At 41.6% G+C, this 21,160-nt stretch overlaps 1 protein-coding gene across 4 annotated transcripts in view; it reads right to left on the reverse strand.

Moving 5' to 3' along the window:
- Window positions 1–21,160, reverse strand: part of LOC130867536 (doublesex- and mab-3-related transcription factor C1-like) — a 185,098-nt gene that overhangs the window by 157,627 nt on the left and 6,311 nt on the right. For all 4 annotated transcript variants that reach the window (XM_057759581.1, XM_057759583.1, XM_057759580.1 and 1 more), the window contains exons 2-3: window positions 20,782–20,819; window positions 16,168–16,247 (exon numbers count right to left, since the gene is read on the reverse strand). The gene's annotated coding sequence lies outside the window, so the exon portion shown is untranslated. The remainder of the gene's footprint in view (window positions 1–16,167; window positions 16,248–20,781; window positions 20,820–21,160) is intronic.

Below are 21,160 nucleotides of genomic sequence, written 5' to 3' on the forward strand. Positions count from 1 at the left end.
TGTTTGTTTTTCCTTATTCCAATTTGTCTGTTTATTATTTAGCTTACATTTTGTTTTCTTATTACCCCTTAAATGCCTGTTTGCTCTCTGATACAGAAAGGAGTAGATTGGGATGGGAGGTGAGATAGGGAGGAGCTGGGAGGAAAAGAGGGAGAAGAAACCATAATCAGGATATATTATGTGACAAAAATCTATATTTTAGTTTATACTTTTTCATTGCTATTATTATTATATTTTTATTATTTAAAACAATTTTAACTTTAAATATATTCTGATTATATTCTTCCCTTCCCTCAAGTCCTTCCAGATCCTCTCCTCCTCCTTACCCACCCAACTTTAAGTTCTTTCTCAAAAAAACAAACAAAAATCCAATACAACAATAAAATACGCCCAAACCAAGAAAACCAAACAAATCCATGCCCCCAAAAGATAAAAAACTGACTCTAACCAAGTAAACGCACACACATACACGCACAACAAACAACAACAACAACACCAAAACCCAAGGAGTCCATTACATGTTGGTCAACTACTCCTCCAATAACTAGAAGACATAATATATGCACAAAGGACCTGATATAGACCTATGCAGGTCCTGTGCATGCTGCCTCAGTCTCTGTGAGGTCATTATGTCATATGAGCTTTGATCATGTAGATTTAGACGGCCTTACTTTCTTTCTTTCTTTTTTTTTTTTTTTTTTTGGTTTTTTTCGAGACAGGGTTTCTCTGTGGTTTTGGAGCCTGTCCTGGAACTAGCTCTTGTAGACCAGGCGGCCTTACTTTCTTGGTGTCCTCCAGCCCCTCTGGCTCTTACATTTTCTCTGCCTCCTCATCTACAGGGTTCCTTGAGCCCTGAAGGGAGGTATTTGATGGAGAGACATCCTGTATAAGATTGAGTGTTCCAAGTTCTCTCATTCTCTGCATAATGCCTGGTTGTGGGTCTCTGTATGTATTCTCATGTACTGCAGGAGGAAGCTTCTCTGATAATAGCTGAACAAGGCATTAATCTATGAATACAACAGACTATCATTAGGAGTAATTTTATCATTACACTTTTCTTCTTTTAGACTAGTATTATTTTGTTTAACCCTGAGTCCCTGGACTATCTAGTCTCAGGTTCTTGGTCACCCAAGCAGTGTCTGGTATGAATTCCATTTTGTGAAACAGGCCTTAAGTCAAATCAGATAGTGGTTGGTTACTCCCACAACCTTTGTAACACCATTACCTGAGTCTATCTTGCAGGCAACACAGCATTGTAGATTAAAGGGTTTGTGGCTGGGCTGGTGTTTATGTTTCTCCTTTGGTAGCATTCAGAGTACCTTTCTGTACCAAAGATGCCAGAACATAGGGATGAAGGCTCTATATAAACACCAGCTGGACTTCTCCATGTTCAAAGAGTTGTACAGGCGTTGTCTTCAGCAATGGGGCCTTGCTGTCAATTTGTAGAGAAAAACCTATAGTCTTGGCAACAGCCTGGGTTGTTTGAGGATTTCCATGATGCCCTTTGGCCAACAACTCCATTAGATGTAACCTACTTTTGATACTGGATGCTTTGTTTGGTTACAAAAGATAGTTCATCAGGACACTGTCTCCTCCATTATTTGGTGATTTTACTTAGATGGCCTTCATATATGTATATATTTTACAAAGTTTCTACTGTATTAGTTTCCCATACTACCCCTCAAATGCCACTTATTTTATCTATCTTTTCCTGAATTCCCTTCCACAGCCCCCTCCCTCCATGTAATCAGAACATATTGTACAAAACAAAAAAAACCACCCTATTTTCAATAAAAGAAAAAAGAACCATCCAGAAAAAAAAACAGAAGACATAACTGCACAAGGAAGATTATTTGGGAAGAGGAAAAGGCCCAATTGGAAGGAGAACAATAGGGGTGTAATGGGGAGTGAATCTGACCAAGTTACATGATATACATGTATGAGATGCCATAACAAAACCCACTATTTTGTACTATAAATATATAATAATTTTTTTAAATTCGACATATAATTATGAGAAAAAAAATGCCTAAGAAAATTTCAGCACTGCCAAAAGCCTTATCATGCTATCACCTAAGATAGGCCTGTGGCACCCTCTGTCTTGAAGCATATACTGAAAAACAACCGAAATAGGAAATATGTATAGTTGGTAGCTCAGAAGGACTTCTCTGTGAGCCTGAGAACATTTTTTTTTCTGATATATGATCATCAAAAATAGTAAGGTCTGTTAGGCAATTGGTGCACACCTTTAACTCCAGCACTCAGAGGCAGAGGCAGAGGCAGATGCAGAGGCAGACTGATCTCTATGAGTTTGAGTTCAGCCTGGTCTGCAATGTGAGTTCCAGGACAGTCAGAGTTACATAATGTGATTCTGTTTAAAAGAAAGGAAGGAAGGGAGGGAGGTAGGAAGAGAAGATGTACTAGAGAGATGGTTCATAGGTTAAGAGCACTGGCTGCTGGATGGACTGCTCAGAGGTTACGAGCACTAACTGCTCTTCCAGAGGTCTTGAGTTCAATTCCTAGGACTATATGGTGGCTCACAACCATCTTAATGAGATCTGGTGCCCTGGTGCCCTCTTCTGGCATGCAAGCATACACACAGGCAGAACACAGTACACAAACTAATAAATAAATCTTTAAAAAAAGAAAGTAAAAGAAAGGAGGATAAAGTCTGTCTCTCATTCTGCAGGAAGATTGAATGCACACAGTTGGCTGCCACAAAAACAGATAACCTAATCATATTTACACTGGCCACAACTTTGTTATTTTTAACTTCACTGACTGTCATGAGTCCTCATACTTTCCCCTTCCTCATACTCTGCTTACAATATGCAAATCACCTCTACACAAATCAGAATGGAGCTCATCCCTTTCCTTTATTGTCAGTCCTTACTGAATCAAGTCTGTTCTGATGGCTTTACTGGTAGTCAGTCACATTTCTTCTCAAACTCAGAAGAAATTATAACCTCCACAGTTCATGAGTTCAAGTAATGCCATAAAATATGAACACAGCGGGTCAGAATAGCGACCTGCAACTGCACACTGCTAAAGTGTGTGACCAACAATTATGCCTTAGAAATAGAAATAGAAAAGGAAAGCCAACATTAAGGTCCCAGGGAAGAGTCTTCAAGAGGGAAATGTCTTTTCTACTCATTAGCCCCATTTAGGATCATGAGTTTCAAGAATACCAATGTCAGTGTGGTTTGCATAAGAATGGTCCCCTTAGGCTCATATATTTGAATGCTTAGTCATCAGGGAATTTCTTGAAAGGATTTGAAAGGATTTTAGAAGGATTAGGAGATGTAGCCTTGTTAGAGAAGTGTGTCAGTGGGGGGTTTCAAAAAACTACACCAGGCCCAGAGTCTCTCTCTACCTCTGCCTATGGAACAGGGTGTAGCTCTCAGCTACTGTTCAGGAACCATGAGTGTTGTCATGCTCCTTCTATGTCCATGCCATGATGGACTAAACCTCCAAAACTGTAGCAAACACAGAATTAAATTATTTCTTTTATAAGAAGCCAGGGGGTGGTGATTTGAATAATAATAATGGCCCCCATATGCTCATATATTTTAATGCTTAGACATTAAGGAGTGGAACTCTTTGAAAGGATTTATAAGGATTAGGAGGTGTGACTCCAGAATCATGAATGTCACCATGCTCCCACTATGGCCCCTGCCATGCCCCCACCATAATGATAATGACTAACCCTCCAATACTATAAGCAAGCTCACAATTAAATTCTGTCTTTTATAAGAATTGCCTTGCTTGTGGTGTCTCTTCACAGCAATAGAACAGTGACTAAGACAGTCAGTATTGTCAGTGTCAAAATGAGGAGAACGCAAAGTTCAGAAGTGAATTTTTCAGAGTGGTAGATCAGAAATTCCTTCCTTACATAGAGCACTCCTATGTATCAGTGTATCTCTCACCCTTAGACACTGAGCCCACTGAGGATTCTAGATAGTGAAACCTTGGCTTGTATTTGACTTCCCTCTTGAACATGAAACAACATAATTGTCCAGAATATTCTCTTACTGTCTTGTGCCACTCTACCTTCAGCACAGGACTCTACTGAGTCCATCAAGAAACTTACTGATACCCTAGTTTAAAGCTGTTTGTTCACAGAGGCTGAAATTAGTATACAGATGTTTATATGTGCCAAGGAAATAAATCCTAAAAGCATCCTGACTTGGGTCTTTCTGCAGTTGCAGAGACTGAATATTTCTACCTTAAATTCCACTTGTACACATAAATAGAAGATGTGATCAGTATCCATCAGAAACACAGGAAATCCCCATCACCAAAAGTAAAATGTTATCTTGGTGGGATCAAGAAATTTTACCAAATATACCTTCTAAGGCACATATACACATGCATACTTCAAGCCCCCTAACATTGGGCTACTACTAGAGAGATGATGCATGGCACTAAACTAGATAGATGTAGATCTGAAAAGCCACTGGCTATTATGTCTTTGCAGAGAAGGCTTTGAAAGACCTAGATAACTCTGGGTATCCCCAAAGAAAGCCCTGGATAAATCCAGGTCCCCCCCCCCGCCACCCCCAGCAGGAAGAAAATAGCCAAAAATCCAAGCAGGAAGAGAAGAATCAAAAATCTAGGATTAGCCGGTTAGTGACTGTTTCAGGTACTAGCTGAAGATAAAGTTAGGTTGTAATCTTGAGAATAATCTTGAGAAACAGGGAGTTTCCCCCTTGTGATTGTCATTGTACTATGTTTTAGGAACTAGCTGATTATGACCTTGGGAGTGGTCCTGGGAGGCAGGGAGTTGCCCCCTTGTGATCTTCACTGGTATTTTCAGAATTTTTTGTGACACACTCCCTGCCAATTCCGGATCATTGGGCTGTGGTTTCTTCCCTTAAAAATCGGTTCTCCCGGTCACTCGGGGTCGAACTCTTCCCCTGCGTGGGTTATGAGTCTCGGCCCCAGTGCACTGGTTCTCGTCTCGTCTTATCGATTAAAGCCTCGTGTGATTGCAGCAAGGATGGTTTCTCTTGAGTTACTGGGGGTTCGTGTTATCCCGAGACTTGAGTGATAGTCTCCCCAGCACTGGGGGTCTTTCAGCTTGCAGTGCCTACAACAGAGAAGGCACATCCAAAGCACCAATCACAACTATTGTCCCACTCAGCCTTTACTTTCAACTATTTGGGTTCTTGAGAGTCACATGCAATGTTCTGGAGGAAGATGTCAAAAAGCAGTTGCTCAGTTTTAATCTTTAAGTAACATTTTGGATAAAAATTGGGAAAGCGAGATTCCCTGTGAAAGAAAAAATCAAGTTTTCTGTGTAATACTCTGGACACTGATAAAATGTCAAGACAATGTCCATATCTGGAGAATGGAAAGAGGTTCAAAGTTGCCAGTTAGGGAGGACTTCAGAAAGAACTGAGTCATTCTTGTCCAGAAGCTACTCAGAAACTCATAACTGGGAGGGAGAAACCATGGCAACTTTTTTTTTATCCAGTAGGAACATCCAGGGTTCACTTGTGGGTCATGGTACCAGAAAGCTGCACAAAGTATTAAGATGGGCCAATCACTCCACCATAGCCACAAAGTAAGGAATCTAGGGACCAGCCATGATCCCAGAAGTATTATAAACACCAGAAACCATTGCCTGTTACACAGGACATGGGCATAGTTAAAGGAAGAGGTAGGCAGATGGGATAAGTGTAAACAGCTTCACAGTTTCTACCTTGAATCAATCACTTTCTTTAGTGGCAAAACAGATCCCACAGATGAATTATCAGAAATTTTGCACATTATCTATCAAGAATGGAACTAGAAACACACAGAAAAAGTAGTCATATGCTATCAGCAGTGTGTGTGCAAGACTTGTTAATAAGTCACATATTATGTACCAGAGGGGACATATGGAAAGGGGGCTGATGTTTTCAGGTAGTGTGAGTGAAACATCACATAGAATGTCCTTTACACTCCCATTTCACAACTCTTAGAAGCATTAGAGGTGGTCTCCTGAGCCCTTACATTTTCCCAGCCAGGCCAGCAAACCTGCCCTGCCCAGCCCAGCCTAGTAACTCCATCTTCTTATCCATAAGCCTCCTACACTTACCCTAACCCTCAGCCAGAACTTGAGTCCCATGCCCAGTGATTTAGCCCAATCTGAGGAACCTTGCCCATGCCTTTCCAACCTCCAGACTTGGGACCAGACACACATTCTGTGCATAGTCAAGCAACCTGTGTCCAGAACAGATACGTAACCAATAAATATAAAGCCCACATTCTTAGGACACATCACAAAACCACATAATATGAAAGGTCAAAACAGCATGTCTCCTCCAAATCTTCTAGTCCTGTAGAAATGGTCTCTAATGAGAACTACCCAGCTGAACCTCAGGACACAGACAGAGGACGGCAACCTAGATTGTGGTACCCAGCAGAACCATCCACCATGGTTTAAGGAGCAAGAAAAACTGTTTGTGGTATAAACAGCCTCCAAAATTTCATGTCTACCAAACCAAGCCTAAAGAGTACTAGAAGCAGAGACACAGAGCCTCCAACAAAGCCATGCCTCCGTGATTAGGTTCATTCCAAAATATTTTATTTTCTCTGAGCCTATTGTGAATGGGAGTATGCCCATGATCTCTTTCTCTGCATTTTTCTTGTTGGTATATAGAAAGACTACTAATTTTATAAGATTAGTTTTGTATCCTGCCTCTTTGTGAAATTATTGATCCTGCTCTTGCTCAAGAAATTAATGATGTCTACAATGAAAGCTTCAAATTTCTAAAGAAAGGCATTAGAAAATGGGAGCCCATCCATGGCATACAGTGGGGCTGTTTTACCCTCTGATCTTTTGGCAAGCTTTATTTACTAAAATACAAATGAAATATCACTCAGTACATTTCTCCTTCTTGTCAAAAATAAAAAGACTTTAATATAAGAAAACTATCTACAATAAATACAATGACTATATACAATATATAAAGGCAATAAATACATCAACAATGTCTAGTCCATTTGTATTTGACAAATTCAGTGAAAATACTCCATATCTATCCTATCTTGGTGAGTTCAAAGTTATTTTCTATCATAACTTGTTTTCCACATCAGGTAAACAAGGAAAATTATAACTATCTAGGCTTCATCTTCCTCAGAGATCCAAGAAGGATATAATATTAACTGAGTAAGCAGAAAGTGCAAGCAACTGACTTCCAAAAAATGTAAGGGATGACAGAAACATCTGGCTGCCTGGACAGTCACCTACAGTTTCTCTGAAATTCTGGGGCATTTATCTTCAGTCTATAGGCCTAGCATACCAGATAGACTTTTCTGTGACGCAGGATATTCTGAAGGGCTGTCCCTCCTTGTCTTGACAATGTTTGGCAGTCACTATCTTTTCTGTCCCACTTGTCTAGTTTGGACAGCATACTGTCAGCAGTTGAGGTGTTGTGAGGAGCTGTGGGCTGTGTTCCTGCCGCCCCAGCTCCTGGTCGCCTGGCTAGCTTATGTCCCAAAATAACAACACACACAAACTGTATTCTTTTAAACACTGCTTGGCCCATTAGCTCTAGCCCTTACTGGCTAATTCTCATATCCTGATCAACCCATCTCTAATAATCTGTGTAGCACCAGTCTTGCCAGGAAAGATTCAGCATGTCTGACCTGGCGGCTTGCTTCATGACGTCTGGCTCTGAGAGGAGCTGCCCCGCATCTGAGCTCACTTCCTCTTCCTCCTAGCATTCTGTTCTATTTACTCCACCCACCTAAAGGCTGGCCAATCAAATGGGCCAAGGCAGTTTGTTTATTGACCAATGACCTTCCTCCATCAGTTGAGGCGAGGGCATTTTCTTGCCCAGTGGCTTACTTTTGTCAGAAAGAAAGTAAACTCCATGTGGAGTTTCTTCAATGTCCACTATCTTCTCTGAAGTAGAATGGTGCTGTCAGGAGCAGACACGCCTCATTGTCATAAAAAAGAGCCTATGTTGTTAAAACATCTTAAATGCTATATTCTGTAGATCTCTGAAGTGTTTGAAGATGACCTGTCTATCTAAAATATATCCTTTTTGACCTTGAAAACATATACCTAATGTGACTACAAGTTCAGTTATAATAGGTGACTAATTAATAACCCACATTTCCTTATTTTCCTAAACAATTGATAATAATAACGTTCAAGGAAATTTACATTAAATTGTTAAATGAGCTATATAGGTACAATACCTTGAAAAAGATTAGAAATGTATGTACGGTAAGTTTTTACAAAATTAATCTCAAATTTGTATACAAGATACAAAAGTCCAATCCACTGTAAAACATTCAAAACTAGTAGTAGCTTTTTAAAAGTAGATTCAATAATCTACCTTTTTATCTTATCACATCTATATCATCCCTTTTTATTTTCAGAGTAGATTCAATAATCTACCCTTTTATCCTATCATATCTATATCCCCCTTTTCTTTTCTAAACAAGAACTAATTGAACCTATTTCGAATCTAATTTTCTTTGTTTAGCTTTTTTCCTGAGCATTATCCATAACAACTTGTAACCAACACTCTAAAAAAACCAAACATGCATAATCCGTTTCTAGGGAATATGGGCATAGTTTTCTAGGTTACTTCCTGCTGATTGGGGGTACTAATAATCTTATGAGGACCCAAAGAAAATTTAGGATTATGGTCAAGTCCTGCCTGGAGTATTGAAGATCAGAGAGTAAAACAGCACCACTGGCCAGCCTTTACAGACCAGGCAGTGGTGATACACACCTTCAATCCCAATAGCCACACCAGTTTGCCATAGAAACTGGGCAGTAGTGGTGCACACCTTTAATCCTAGCACTAGAGCAGAATATAAGATAGGAGGAGACAGTTCTCAGTCAGTCTCATTCTGAGGATTCCTGGAGTTAGGATTGCAATTTCAGACTGAGGTAGAGGTAAGAGCCAGTGGATGACTGCTTTGCTTTTCTGGTCTTCAGGCTGAACCCCAATATCTGTCGCTGGGCCTTTATTTTATTAATCATGGTACAAAGAAACACAATCTAAGAACAAAATGAAACAGTCCTCTTTAAGAAAGAACATAAAAAGAACTAGCATTACAGCTTGCCCATTACTAAAATCCATAATTCTCTGTCAGGACCCAGCCCAGCTCAGGAGGGCAGAGACATCATGGCTACAGTCCTACAGAGAAGTCTTCAACCCCTACTACTGCAGTCCTTTTCTTGTGCTCCTGGCATAGGCTTTAATCAGATCTCCCTGTCATACTCCAGTAGAACAGGATGAAAATGTGCTGAAGTTTTCCTTACAGGAAAAAGTTGAACAGTAATGTGCAAAGAAGAGGACAAATGGCCTCAATATTTGGGGGTCATTGTTTTCTGCCTATAGAATAAGAGTTCATTCTTGAATCTTGGACATGGATCACTTCTCTGATGACACAAAACTGTCAGTCTGAAATGATCCCAGAGCATGATAATATGGGAAGCAGACTCAGAAAAAAGGAGAGGAGGCGTAGGGAGGATAGTTGTTCAAAATCAAGTCAGTTTCCTTCCTAGCTACACATCTACTAGCTTCACACCTACTAGCTGTACACCTATCTCTGACTTGGTCTGAGGCCATGCACCACTGTGATTTTTCGAATCTTCTTCCCCAAAGCTATTTTCGATTCCCTTAGTCTTCTTCCTTGATTAAAGTCTGTATCTTCAAATTTAGAATAATCTCCCAGTCCTCTTGATGTGATAAGCAAAGTGATAAAGTAGAAGAAATAAATGATATCTTTACTAAAGAGAAAGGCTATGTATTTATTTCCTAGGGCTGCTGTCACGAATGCCATAAATCATACCGTTCAAGACAGATATTCATTATCAAATAGGTCTGAACACTAGAATTCCAAAATCAAGACATCAATAAGGCCATGCTTCCCCTGAAAGTTGCTTAGGAGAATCTTTTCTTGTTTCCTCCAGTTCCTGGCTTTTCTTTAGTTGAAATTTTATCTACTTATTTTAAAGTTTTCTTATTATTTTATTTTGTGTGTAGGGGTCTTTTGCCTACACTATATCTTTGCATAACTTGCATACCTGGTGCCTACAGGGACCAAAGAGATAGTCAAATCACCTGGAACTAGAATTATAGATGATTGTGAGCTACTGTTTGGGTGCTGGGAATAGAATTAACATCCTCTGGAAGAGCAGCCAGTGCTCTTAACTACTGAGCCACCTGTCCAGCCACAAATGTTGCTACCAGTATTTGGTGCTCCTTGGAATAGTTTTAGAGAAGTAATTATTCAACTTTGTTTATTAAAACATAACCAAATTTGCTTTGCAAGAGATTATTAACGTTGGGAAGGGACATTTGAAAGGGACATTGGGTTCAACCCCAAACACAGCTTGGGCAAAATGGAATTCATACCCGAGAAGCATATTGATACATGTCAATAGATGAAAATGACTAAGAAGAAACGGGCAATAAAGGCGATAGGGCTAAACCTATCTAAGAGGATTCTTACTGAAAACAGGTCAGGATTCTCAGTTATCATTGAAGTTATGTAGAGGAAGAAGAACTTCATCTGAAATTGAGGAACATTAGACACTGCAGAGTAGAGAAAGGTTGATAAATTGACTTAGCAAGAGTTCTTTGTTAACCCTGGATCTTCTAAAACTCGTAGGTGAGTTTAAGAGAGGTTCGGGAGCCTGGATAAAGTTTAATTAATAAGACAATCTTTGTTTTTGCTTTTGTTCAAAATATGAAGAGATCTTGGTCGTATAGGACTGCAATTCCAACTATCTGGGAGGCTGAGGCAGGAGGGTCACAAGTTCACAGCCTGTCTTTGCTATAAACTGAGTTCAAGGCCAGCCTTCTCAGTGAGGCTCTGTCCAAAGAAAATTAAAAAGATGGCTGTGTATATGGTTTGGTAACATTAGAGTACTTACCTAGCCTGTGGATGGCTTCTGGGTTTGGTTCCCAGCACTAAACAAAAATTTAAAAATTAATGAAGAGACATTCCCTCTTCCTTTCAACAATCTAAGTCAGCTGTCTCATTTGTTCACCTTTTATTAGAAACTAGTTGAATCATGTATTAAGGCTTGGTAGTAGAGGACCTCTGCTGGTTGAGGCCCATAATCAAACATTTTGTAAGGAGAAATTTCTATGAAAATGGAGAAAACAAAGATTACTGTTGTTCTGGGAAACCCAGTTTCTGAGTATAGAGGGAAGTCAGCTGACAATTCCAAGTATTAGGCTTAAGCATGGCAGTGACAACCTCACAGATTTCCAGGCCAGCAGTTTGAATGTCTCTGATGATAATATTGAGTATTCTTATAATCTAATGCATACCCCAGCCATAAAAACCACCACTCTGGCCAGGCACTGGCCCTGACTTTTCCATATGTACCATGACCCAAGTGAGGTGGGAGAATGTCTACAGGAAATCTTCACCCTCCATACAGACACATACTATGAGCCCAGACACGGCCTCCTCATATATAGCGTGGACCCCCATTACCTCATTTTCTGCATCCTGGGACCCAGATCCATGACTCCGGGACTGTTTTACTAGGCTTTTCCTCACCAGAGGCCTTCCTGACGCATTGAAAAAAGCCATATTCCTGGTCTTAACCATGCTAAGTGTTGTTCTGCAGTGTCTGAGTCATCCTCTTCCCCATCTGCCACACTGCCCAAAGGCTGGACATGGTTGCCATGGTGATCTCTCCAGTACAGAGCTCTGAGGATAGGTCTCTGGCCCCAAAAGATGCAATATCCGCTAAAGCCTCATGAGCACACTTCAAGGGGGGTTTTAGAGTCTAGGTGCAATGGAAACACTGGCAGACATTTAAAAATAAATCAGCCATTGCAAAGAGTTATTTGATTGAAAAATTATGACTCACTTTCCCATTGAAAAGAGAAACCGTTTGTTCAGAAGCCGTAGAGGGACATCAGCCCCATCCCCATTGCAAGATAAGCTCCAGAAGCCTCAGCACATATACTGTGGTCTGTGTGTGCAGAGTAAAGGGTCAGGACATGAAGGCTTCAGGCTAGGTAAGCTGCCTTGGTAAATCTCACAGCAACAAAGGGAATTAGGCAGATTGGGAGCCTTCCATAGTATCTCAGAATCATAGGGCTGTGCAAGTACATATGGCATTGCCAAGATGGGACATTCAGAGTATTAATATCATTATATGATAATGGGCTCAGGGACCACAGGAAAATCCTGGGGAGGAATCTGGGGGGTTACAGAGGAAAATGAACAGGACTAAGAACTGGGAAGGAGTCTGGTTCCAGGCACAGGTACTGCATGTCGTGTTTCAACTGATCACAGGCTCCATGCTATGCACTGCTGTTAGCAGTGTTCTTGTCCACATCTGTATTCTCAACCCAAGTGCCTACATCACTATTTAGTGGACAACTGGAGAACCACGGGGTCCATATTTTTGTGGCATTGTATTTGGGGCCCTCCTGGCAATGAGATCATTTTCCATTTGTTGATTCATCTGATACTAGTCCAAAACACTATGCCAGGGAGAAAGGGGGTGGTAGGATGAACAATGACGTGAAACCATTCCTGTGAGGAATTGCCCTCAGCCATAGAGCAGACACTCTGAAGTGCTCTGTCTGCAAACGTCCTACTAAACAGAAATTCACCTAAACATCATATTGTGCAGAGGCATCATTCATCTGATCTTTCAAGACTTTTTCTAATCTCATAAAATAAGGTGATATTCAAGGAGATATGAGGATAAGGGCCCTCTAAATGTTCAGGACTGACCAGGCACTCTTAGATTCCTCTCCAGAAGAAATGGTAGGGCGTAACTTACCACTATGATTAACTAGGAACCTGAGGCCGATCTATAAACTTCACAATCTGACTAAGGGCTAGGAGCCATACATATGGCCTACACCTTGGTTGTCTCACAAATTGGCTATCTGGTATTCCTTGTATACAAGAGAAGATAATGGGTTCTCCAAAGAGCTTGCTCTAGAGTCTAGGCCTTGGTAGCATCATTAGTGACAGACGGGATTTGTGCTGCACTTACTCCTCCACCAGATTTTGGGAAATATTTGAGAATTTGAAGAAGTGTGAAATATATAAGACATATGAGCAAATGGGAGAAAGGGGGTACTGGGTAGGGGAACACAATGGGAAAGGAGACTGTTAATTTTCTATTCCTGCGACAAAACACCAAGACCAAGGCAATGTATAAAATAAGCATTTAACTCAACTTACACTTTCAGAGGGTTAAAATCCACAACGACAGAACAAAGGCATGATAGCAGGAACAGCAGAGAGCTCACATTTTAGACCTTCACAAGAAGGAAGAGAGACAAACTGGGAATGGCATGGGTTTTTGAAACCTCAAAGCCTGTCTGCAGTGACACTGCTCTCTTCAACAAGGCCATACCCCTAATCCTTCCCAAACAGTTCTAACAACTGAGAAAACAAGTATTCCATACACATGAGTATATGGGGGCCATTCTCATTGAAACCACCACAGAGGCCATGGGTGAACAGTGAGAGAATTGAATCCTGGAATTAGAGAAATGGGTTCTCAGAGGAAGAAGAACACAGCCAGGATTAGGATTTTGGAGGTGTGTTGGGGTTAGGGTGGACAGGGCTCCTGCAGAGCTTTCTGGACAGGATGGTAGTGGATTCAGGAACTCACAATGGGGCCACACACTAGTCGTCTTTTCAGGATAGCAATAAGGGTGTCATTCCAGTGGCACTGTTGTTTGACATACATGTAAAGCACATATGGAAGGTCACCAGGAGTAACTGAATAATGGGCTTAAGCAGTCATATTCTAGATTGTATTCTGCTGCTGTGATAAACAACATGACCAAAAGCAACTTGGGAGGAGAGGATTTACAGGTTATGGTTCATCATCAAGCGAAGCCAAGGTAAGAACTCAAGGCCGAAACCAGAAGGCAAGAACTGAAGCAGAAACCATGGAGGAATGTTGTGTGTGGGCTTGCTTCCCCTAGTTTACTTAGTAGTTACCTTTCTTATACAATCCGGGATCACTTACCCAATTTTGGTACCACCATTGTGGGCTGACCCTCCCATATCAATCAACAGTATAGAAACTCAATATATGAACCCACAGATATGCCCAAAGATCAGTCTGGTGGAGACAATTTTTCAGAACTCACTCATGGTTTTCTGGACTCTAAAAGGTTTAGGAAGTTCTACTACTCCAGTTCTACCATCTGCAGAGAAAGTGTATCTGGCAGGCTCATGCCAGTCAGCTCCATTCTACACCTGGTGAGTATCTCACGTGGCTGTCCTACGGTCTGGGAATCTCCAATATCCCTGGGTATTCACTGTAACTGAAGCTAAACTTTCACCAGTGACCTCCTACAGTGCCAATCTCAGCTGCTGTTCATCATGACTATTTTGACCTTCAAAACCAGTACCACATCGGGGACATTCTACTATATTTTCAGGCTTGACCTCTGATTTAAGAGGCAGCTTTGCCTCCCCAGGACCACAGTTCTGTGCGCCGACCCTGGGAAAACACCTCTCAGATGACTTCTCCCCAGTGATGCTTGTCTCTTATTAATCACAACAGATTTTTCAGTCCCACCTAACAAGCATCACACGTGAACAAGTGTCACAGTAAAGCAAAGGTTTTGTTTCAATGGTATTGGACTCTTGCAAATCACAGCTGATTTTTCAGCCACAGCTGAGAACCAGAAACTACAGGTTCTTAATTCAAATATATCACATGAATGAACCATGAATAGGATCTTTGAGGGATTCTTAAACTTCCATTTTACATTTGACAAACTGTGCTTCCTTCATCTAATTTGTCTCAAGTTATCTACTAAGCTGCCACAAAATAGCCTGAGTACTCAAATGGTTTTTCCATCCCAAAGCCTCAAGTTGTCCACCTTCCTCCCACAAGAGTCTATGCCAAAAGCAACATAGTCAGGTCCATTGCAGAAACAACTCTGCTCTTCTGGTATCAATTTCTGTTCTTGTTTACTTTCTGTTGTTGTGATAAACACCACACCCAAAAGAAACTTGGGGAAAAAAGGGTTAATTTGGTTTACAGGTTATAATCTATCATCAAGGGAAGCCAAGACAACAACTCAGGATAGGAATTAGAAGGTAGGAATGGAAGGAAAGACTGTGGAAGAACCCTTCCTACTGGCTTGCTTCCCCTGGCTTTCTCCACTTGCTTTCTTATACATCCCAGACCCACCTGTCCAGGCACAACATCACCCACAGTAGTCTGGGCTATTCCACATCAGTCATTAATGAAGAAAATAGCCTACAGACATTTCCACATATTAGTCTGGTGGAGGTAAATCCTCAATTTCAGTTCTTTCCCAGGTGACTCCAGCTTCTTTCAAGTTGACAAAAACTAGCCAACACAAGCCACAACCACTTTCGGCAGATTTCCTCAATCAAATCTACAGCTGGAATATATAGAGGGGAAACTGTTTGGACAACACTAATACCTGATCTTGGGGTACAAAGATGGCAGCTCTGGGGCTAAGAGATCAGCATGAGGAATCAGAACACAGTGGAGTAACTTCCTGCCAGCAATATCGTGCAGTAGATACCCAGAAGGAGTGTCCCAAATACAAAGCTTAGGAAAAGAGAGGGCAGCATGTTAAGGTGGGGGACCATCAGAAATCAGGTGGCCCAATTAGCATCTATGGTCTCGAAAACCTCCCTTTGGTCCCAGTCCCTCCTGCTGTGCCTCAGAAGGGATTGGGGATCATCAAGACTAATACATAAAATCACACAAACTAATACAACATGATAAAGTTTTCCTTCCTAGTTCTCTCATAACAGAACGAGAGTCATAGATTGAGCTTGCAGCCTTGGATGTTCCACTATCAACAATGGAGACTCAAGGTAGATAACTGTCCAACTAACTGAGTGCGCACTTGATGCCAATTTTGGATCTACTTCCTTTCAGGACCATTTTCCTTCCCATATATGGGAACCTAATGGAGGTCCACGATTTTTAGTCAAGTCAATTTAAAATTTAGCAAAAGCCATTAATGAATAGCAGAAAAATGGCAAAGAAAGGAGCTCCAAAAGCAGATAAGAAACAACCAAAATGTTAGTCAACTGTTTTGGAGCTTCAGAAACTAATTAAAAGCTCACGGAAAAAAGAGGATATTAAACTGACGGTGGCAGGCAGACAACAGACCAAATACCTACAACAGCTACAGAATCAGAAGTGAGAGCACAAACCTTGACACAAAGAATTGCAGCTGGTTGTGATGCTTGCGGGTGTTCAGAGAACTGGAATGCAGGGTTGAGTACCATCCCACCTAAAGACAAAGACATTAATTAGTATTAGTCACTAGTGCCTGGAACAGGAATCAAAGCTAATGTTAAAGAGAAACCAAATGAAAATTTTCTGGAAGATGACGGCACAGAGTCTAGAAGAATACGGAGAGCTGCAGAGGCCCGAAGCTTTCTCAGAGGATTGACCCATAAGCTCTGAAGATTGGGGAAGAGTGCAAGTAGTCTTGAATATGAGTCCTTTCGCAAGCTCTGAAAGGTTTTCTCTGGTTCCATGAGCATGAGGAAATCCATGTTTCTGGTCTGAAGCCTAGAGTACTGAGGTGGTTTGAGTGAGAATGGCCCCATAGATTCCCATTTGGTAGAACTATTTAGGAATGTGTGATGGTTTGGTTGTCAACTTGACTACATCAGGAATTAACTAAAACCCAAATGGCTGGGAACACCTGTGAGGGATTTTCTTTTCTGAATTCAATCAATTGAAGTGGGAAGATACACTTCTAATGTGGATCTTTGGAGTGGGAAGATCCATCTTTAATCTGGGCCACATGTTCTGTGGATAGACTACATAAAAGACATTGAAGAAGGAAACTTGCCCTCTCTTTGCCTCCTTGTTCTTGCTCTCACCAGCAAGTCCATTCCTAAAACTGCATTTGAGGTGACTTCTTTGGGATTCTGGCATATACAGCCAAGGTATCCAGTCGCATGGACTGAACAACTACTGGATTCTTGAACCTTCTGTTGGTAGATAGCCACTGTTGAACTAGCTGGACCGCAGCCTGTAAGCAATTCTAATAAATCCTCTCTTTCTACATACATACATACATACATACATACATACATACATACACACACACACACGCATGCACGCACGCACACACATATATACTCTGTTCCTCTAGAGAGACTCCCCCCCAACCAATACAGAAGGGTTAGGAGGTGTGGCCTTGTTGGTGAAGGGTGTGTCAGTGGGGATCGGCTTTGAGGTTTCAAAAGCCCATGCCAGGCCCAGTCTTCTCTTTGCCGTGTACTGGATCTGATGTAAACTCTTAGCTACTGCTCCAGCACCCTGCCTGCCTGCCTTGTGCCATGTTCCCCACCACGGTGGTCATGGACTCACTCTAAAACTGTAGGAAACCTCTCAATTAAATGCTTTTATTTATTTATGATATTAGTCATACTGTCTTATCACAGCAATACAACAGTAAATAGGACAAGCACTAGGCTAGCATAGGCAAAGCCCTGGATTTAAAAGATCACCAATACCACACACACACACACACACACACACACACACACACACACACACACACACACCACACAATCTGAATGATCATTAGCTGACCACAAAGTTAACAGTATATAATTTCATAATTAATAAAGAGAGCTTCCAGGGCTCATCCTCCCCTTTATCCTATTGCTCTTCCTATGAAATGAATGAAATTCTTTTCTTTCTTTCTTTCTTTTTTTTTTTTTTTGAGATGGGGTTTCTTTGAGTAACAGTCCTGGCTGTCCTGGAACTCACTTTGTAGTCCAGGCTGGCCTCGAACTCACTGGGGTCCACCTGCCTCTGCCTCCCAAGTGCTGGGATTACAGGTGTGTGCCATCACCACCCGGCTAAAATTCATTTCTATATTCAGATTATCCAATGTCCACTGTGGACACCTAAACCGAATTAGAGCTTCTAACATGTGCCTCAATTGAAAAAGACAGGACCATGGTTAGAAATTCTATCACTTAGAATTAAAACTCAAAGTCATATGCTAATGGCATTTGAAGTTGGGGCTCATTCTCACCCCTCTTCAGCACTTCCTTCAATTACCCTTTTCATACACATCCTATTTTGGCTGCCTTTGGCAGCTTGCCTTGGAAGATGCTACAGGTTTATCAAAAAAGATAGCCAATTTGAAGTAGCTAACCCCAGGAAGAGCTCTAGGTTCCTGGCTGGCTCTCCAATTTGGAATCATACACTTCATCAGACTTGCCATTGCATGACAGAAACAAGTTGGCCCAGAGGTAATGTGGTAGCAAAGAAAAAGACATCATTAGTATGAGCTATTTCTGCTGAAGAAAGCGACCATAGACACCTTGATTCAGGATACTTTATGACATGGATCATCACAGACAAGTGGAAAAAATGACATGATCTCCTAAGCACAAGATGTTTTCCAGTTCAGCAAATTTCAAGAACAAAGATCATTACTTCCTAAGTTTATTCTTCTTATTGACTTGTATCCGTAAGTGCAGCTTGTACCATATTACAAAAACAACAGGCAGGGCAGTGCTTTTCATCCTTCCTAACACTCTGACCCTTTAATACAGTCCCTCATGTTGCAGTGACTACTGATCATAAAATTATCTTTTGCTACTTCTTAACTGTAATTTTGCTACTGTTATGAATCATAATGTACTTATCTTGTGTTTTCTGATGGTCTTAGACGATCCTCGTGAGAGGATCCTTTGACACCCAAAGCGGTCGAGACCCACATAACTACAGGATGGCAGCCCTGAGCTCTGATTGCTAGTCATCAAATTGGTAGTTATAAAAGCAAATGCATTCCTCTGATTATTGTGAATACAGACAGTCAGGTGAGCTAAATGAACAGTTGTGTAGAAATCCAGTTAGCGATGCTTAGTTTACAAACCATGTTGGAAAATACCATGGAATTTTATTAAGGACTTAAACACTTGAACCTACAATAAAATTCGATCATTCTATGCATAACTGTCTTCCAAGGCCAGGTTAAAGCATACATTCAGAAACCTTGTAGACAGATACCCAGAAAAGCTTGATTTAAAGTAGCCATAGATTAGAAACTTCCAGATGTCCATCAGAAGCTGAGCACATAAACAAGCTGCTACGTAACTAAGCAGGAAAGCATTAGACAGCAAAGAAAGCAGACAGAACCTTAACCAAGGCAGCAAGATAAGAGTAATAAGCCAGCAAAATCTCAAAAGTGATCACTATTAGGATTGAAAGTAGCCAACCGCTTCAAAAGGCCCATCCCATGGCATGTGTGTCTCTGTGGGGATTTGACAGTCAGCATTTGTGCACAATTCCAGAAAATACAAAGAGGCTCTCATTTCCCGAAAGCATATCTGTGTTTGCCTAGAGACAGGGAGGAGAGTGTCAGGGTGAGGGAGAAGGTAGTGTTGCCAAGGGCTTGAGAACATGTTCTTAGTTGTGGTGAATATTCTACCTGTCACGTGTCAAACCTGCCCAGTTGCATACTTGAAATATGAACATTTTGTCATGGATGAGAAATCTATCTCAATACAGCCTCAAAAAGCCAAGGGAAGAAAAACCACCTAGAAAATCATTAAACTGCCTGGACACAGGAAGTCGCTAAACTTGTTAGCCATTGTCATCTCTGATACAAAGAAAGAGGGATTCAGTGTTGAAACATCACCAGAAGAAACGATGTTAGAAATGGTACAAACATGAGGCAAGATGAGGAAAGCGCAGCTCCGGGAAGTGAATGAACCCCAAGCAAACCTATACGAAAGGCTGACAGAGAAAGCGGCTTCCAAACGACAGACTGCTACTAAAAGGCGTGTGTCTTGGATGCTTTTCTACTTCTGTGACAAAACACCATGACCAAGGCAACTTATGGAAGAGTACACTAGAGCTTGCTTGCAGTTTCAGAGGATTAATCCATAACTCCAATGGTCGGGAGCACGGCAGCGGCAGGAAGGCATGGTGTTGGAGCAGTAGCTGGGAGCTAAGATCTTGATCCATTAGCAAGAGGCACGGAAAGGGGCAGCTGGGGATTTGTGTGGGCAGGAAAAGCAGCTCAACACTACGCATGCCTGTGTTGTCTGTGACCCAGAATATGTGGGTTCTGCGGGGACTGTTAATCATTAACCACCTGTGAAGCCATGGCCTCTGTAGTGACAGCACAGGTTTGCTCCCAGCACACATGGTGCTTTTCAGGATCAACAGTGCGACAGGACTGCCTAGTGTAGAGTCATATCCCAGATTCCGCACTCCGGACACTCGGTTGAATAGCACTGTACCAACATGTTGTCAAGGGTAAAATGGAGATGGTGTGAATCCCTAGACGATTACAAGATGAATATTTAATGATCATTTGTCTACCTGCCCTTTGAGGACTTACATGTGTAGGGCATTTGGTGATTGATGTACAGAGTGTATTTGGTGATTGATGCACTGAGTCCAAGTTGAACTCACATGTACAGTGCGGTCAGAAGATCCTGGGACAATGAAAAGGATAAGATACAAACCCCCAAGAGGGTTCACCTCCTTTATGCCTTCTGGACAATATAGGTGTTGAGGAGGCTCCTCAACTTGACTGACTGAGACCTTACTTACCACACTGAGGGGGAGTCAATGGTCTGTCTGTTAGGCAGAGTGGAACCTGAACTGACAACAACCTATAGAACTCACACTTATAGAACAACACCCATAGAACTCAACAACCTATAGAAACCCAAGAACTGTCACTTCATAGACTTATTAGACACCGGTAATGTTGTTCCGACCATAGCACGGCAGCATCCGAAGGAACCCAGTACATTTGCGCTACAGCAAAGCATTACCTTTTGTGAAGTGTGTCCAGATGTGTCCCAGGAAGATTCTGAAAGAGAAGACAGAAAACATTCCTGACTCAACATTTTGTTGGGCAGGTAGGTAGCTTCACACATCTGGGGTCCTTTTCTTGGGGACAGAAGCACCAGGCTTTCATATGCTCATTTGCAAAACCCTTGGACCCCCTTGACAAAAATCAGTGGATCCTAAAGTTGCTCTAGTTGGGAGAAGGTTTACAGAGGGGGTTAGCTATGTGAGTTCATGCCAGAGAATCAGGCAGTGGCCTGGAGTGAAATGTGGCCGTTACCAATGACTAAAGCCAGGAGGTCAGACTCCCTCCGTACCGACACTGTGATCCCGGTCAGAGAGAAATGTCCAGACATCCAGGGG

Source organism: Chionomys nivalis, chromosome X, assembly GCF_950005125.1.
Source record: "Chionomys nivalis chromosome X, mChiNiv1.1, whole genome shotgun sequence".
Classification (NCBI taxonomy): Eukaryota; Metazoa; Chordata; class Mammalia; order Rodentia; family Cricetidae; genus Chionomys; species Chionomys nivalis.